Source organism: Siniperca chuatsi, linkage group LG8 (assembly GCF_020085105.1).
Source record: "Siniperca chuatsi isolate FFG_IHB_CAS linkage group LG8, ASM2008510v1, whole genome shotgun sequence".
Classification (NCBI taxonomy): Eukaryota; Metazoa; Chordata; class Actinopteri; order Centrarchiformes; family Sinipercidae; genus Siniperca; species Siniperca chuatsi.
The window spans coordinates 20,583,572-20,587,442 of record NC_058049.1 but is presented as its reverse complement, the minus strand read 5'-3'; the positions used below and the strand labels follow the sequence as shown (position 1 = coordinate 20,587,442).

At 40.0% G+C, this 3,871-nt stretch overlaps 1 long non-coding RNA gene across 1 annotated transcript; it reads right to left on the bottom strand.

Moving 5' to 3' along the window:
- Positions 1–1,682: 1,682 nt before the first annotated feature.
- LOC122880843 lies at positions 1,683–3,871 on the bottom strand. Its single transcript, XR_006379042.1, has 3 exons — positions 3,729–3,871; positions 3,574–3,656; positions 1,683–2,238 (listed from the first exon to the last, which is right to left on the bottom strand). It is a non-coding gene; the product is annotated as an uncharacterized LOC122880843 (long non-coding RNA).

The window sequence follows — 3,871 nt, the reverse complement described above, 5'->3', positions numbered from 1 at the left end:
CAATGTCATAAAAACTAAGCTGCACCTCGCTGCGCTGAGGCTGCCTGGGCCTTAAAAATGTCTCGCTCTGCCATGTGGTCTCCCTTGATAGAGCCAAACAAGAGGTTCACACTGGAGGAAGACATCAACATTGTAACAAGTACTTAGGGGTCCAGTTTATTTCAAATTGTTGCACAAGAGCAGCAGAGCTTCAAATGTTTACCCCAGAGTTCTCAACCTTGGGGTTGAGATGCTATTTGTGGTTGCTTAATATGCAAACGGACGTGCAGGAGATTTATCAAACTGATACATGAATGTCTGATGAATGTCAGATTAAAAATAAGAAAAATTATGCTTTAAATACATCAAAATGTCTGTGTGGTTTATTTGGAGCATCTTCCAATTCTTTTGAAAACAGAATTATAACATATAGAATTTGGTGACCTAAAATCTGGGTCAAAAGGTTTAGAAATCCTGATTCAGACATAACAAATAACAGTAACTTAACCTCTTGCCTTGAACCACACAGAAAACAGATTTATTATGTGACTCAATAAAAGGTGCTCAGAGGCAATGGATAAGTAAGGGTTTAATTAAGGGATTGTGAGCCGGATAAAAATATGTTCTGTGTGTGCACAACTGCACGACTGAAGGCAGGCCTCTAACTGTGATCTTTTAGCACAAGGTAATGATGAAGGACGAACCAGCCTTCCAGGGTTCACTGAGTTGGTCTACAAGCACTCCACTGACCCCCCTCTGTGCACTCAGCTCTGATGCTTGGCCATGCAAGGAATGTTCACACATAAGGATACAAACACAAACACTCAGGCATGGCCTGAAAACTGGTAGCAGGTTATCTAACATTCCTGACCTGGAAGACACTGGCTAAATTTGGAGACTGGCCCTCACAAGAAAAACTGAGGCAGTGGTTGTTTGTTCACATGCCTTAAATGACCTCTGTTTATGATTTTATGAGGGACCTTGTGTAGACGTGCGAATTATGACTGTTGTCTATCAGAAGCGAAGGTGAAAGCAGATACAGGATGGATTGCCATTACATTTTGCACACATTAATTCATAATCCCCAGAGGATGAAGCCCTCTGACTTTGGTGATCCTTTGGCTTTTCAAACTTTTAAGTTATTCAAAGAATTGTTTCAGCATCTGCTAGATAGATTGACGCAATTCCTGATTTCCAGACGATGAATCTTCATAACTTTAGTGATCCCCTGACTTTTCCTCTAGTGCCTCTATGAGGCTGACATTTGTGGATTTGAGTGAAATGTCTTGACAACAATTGGATAGTTTGCCATGGAATTTGGTACAGACATACAAGGTCCCCAGAGGATGAACCTTAATAACTTTGGTGATCTACTGTATACTTTGTGTTTAGTGCTAATTAGCTAACGTTAGTATGCTAACACACTAAACTAAAATGGTGAACATGATAAACATTATACTGTACCTGCTAAATATCAGCATGTTAATATTGTTTTTGTGAGCATGCTGTCATGCTGATGTTAGGATTTCAGTCAAAGCACTGCTAAGCTCATCCTCCCAGTGCTGCTGTAGACTCTTAGCCTCCTAGACTCCTTGTTTTAACCCAATCTATGATCTTTCCCTAACCATAACCACGTAGATGATCCAAATCAAACCTTAGCCATAGAGGTGTCAGATCAGAAATGATGACATGAATCATTTTGTAACAGTCACAGGCAATTTTTATTTGGAAAGCAGCAGACAAAGAAGCCGTCCTGCTGACAGGAGCACAGGATCAGACAACACCCATATGAGTTGCTTTGTATAACACATTAATAAAGTCAGCCAACACCTCTGATGCAGACTAATATAGCACTGGCTAACAATGATTAGCAGCCCCCTCAGAGCTTTTATATGAAGTTCATGGTGTTTTTCCAACTGCTTCTGTGTGTTTTTGGTCCAGCATCACTAGATTTTGATTTTCCCCTTTCTTCTGGTTCTATGTTTACCCTGTCTGTTTCTTTCTCCATTTCTCTTTCTCTTGGTTGAAGGGCAGTGGACAGGGGAGAGAAAGTGAGTAAGAGCGAGTCTTCTAACCCCATAAGATTGGACTCCATCAGTGATGGAACCACAAGCATCAGTAACCACACTCACAAATGCTTATGTCAGATGTTATAAGTGCCCATGTGGGCCTTATGAAGGACCCCTGTGTGCCATCTCCAATAAAGGGCTCTTTTATCCCCATGGCGACTCACAGAGTGGTCTGGCCAGGGGCTTGATCCTAAAAATAAAGACACATACATATGCATTTTAGGAATTTGGTATATTTGTGTCATAGAGAATTCATGCACACTCACTGACGCTACACCAAAGATTTATTTAGTAGAAAATTTTAAAAAAGAAAAAAGAGAGGGTACTTTGTGGGTTTTAATTAAAACGATTCATTACAGTTTTACAGTCTGACAGCAGAACTAAAATAGGCAGGCTTCTGACCCTTTTTTTTCAGACGGCATTGGGATGAGGTTGGGAACATGTTGCTCAGCAATGCTGTTTACAGAACTGCCAAGCACATAAATTCATCTTCACTCCTTGTGAGTTGACATATTGTCAAAATAGTAGCACTTAATCAGTAAGATTTCCCCAAGGAACAAAATGTACAGAGCAAACAGAAACACCCGTTCTCAGTTCGTACCTCCCACGACTCACACCAGAGAATTTGTGTCCCAAAGCATTTCTGGCACATGAAATGAAGAGCCTGTACATAAAGCCAGGCTGACAACCCAGCTAACCAGCCCTACACTGCTTGAAGTGAATGGGATCTGCGGGAGCAAGAGGCTTGATAGTTAGAAAGTACGTTTTTTTTTTTAAGGAATTTGAATATTTTTCCTACTTAAAGTGGCCATTATCAATATTTTTATATTAACAATGGATCACATGACTACTTGTATGTGAAAGGACAGACTGGCTGGCTGATAAAGGCAAATAGTGACTGGTAAACTGATGAACATAGCAGATCATTTAGTAGCTAATGAGCCAGGTATTCCCCTCAAGAGCTGGTAGAGACCAAAAACAGAGCTAGAAGGAGAGTGAATACTAGATTTAAACTCATTAGGGTGACCAGAAACAAGACTCTAAACAAATGTTAATGTTTCTTCATATCGGCAGGATGTGCAAATAGGCATCTATTTGCTAACAAGTCCACCATATCAAGTTAAAAGGTGATGATATCTCAGTGTTGTGTTTAAAACTTGTTTGTGCTGCCCCCAAGTGGCCAGCAAATATGAGTTATTTCAAGTTTAACTAAAGTAAGAAATGTATGGATGTCTTCTTAATTAGTCATGCAGTATGTACTGTATTGACCGCTGAGATTAGCCTAGCATAGCTCAATTTAGACCACTTAGCAGCTCAAGTATAGTTTCTTAATTATAAAGTATACCTAAATGTTCATCTACTCTCAGTTACATCTGCCTAATGCCAGGATGGATGAATACAATTATGCATGTTTAGAAAAAAAAAGTTCATGAGGTACAATTTTGTTTTGTTTTTAAAGAAAAGCTGCTAAGCTAATGTGTACAAAGTATGAAACCCCTAAAATGTAGGCAATGTATTTCCTTACCTTTAAGAAGACCTGTTACTTGATTCCAAAGACCTCCTGGAACTGGGCCAAGCTGAGGTATGTGCGACATACCTTTGGAATGCCTGCCGAGACAGAAAGGCAAATAGCAATGACCTAACTATCAACTTTAAGCCATTGTGTTGCATATTGACTACCTCTTCCTCCTTCTTTGCCTTCTTATCTTCCTCTTTCTTCTCTGAGGCTCTCCATACTCTCCCTCCATTTCCCTTCACTTTCCATCTCTCGTCTGTGATGATGCTAGTAGAGGGATAATTGGAATGTGTGCATGTGTTTGTGT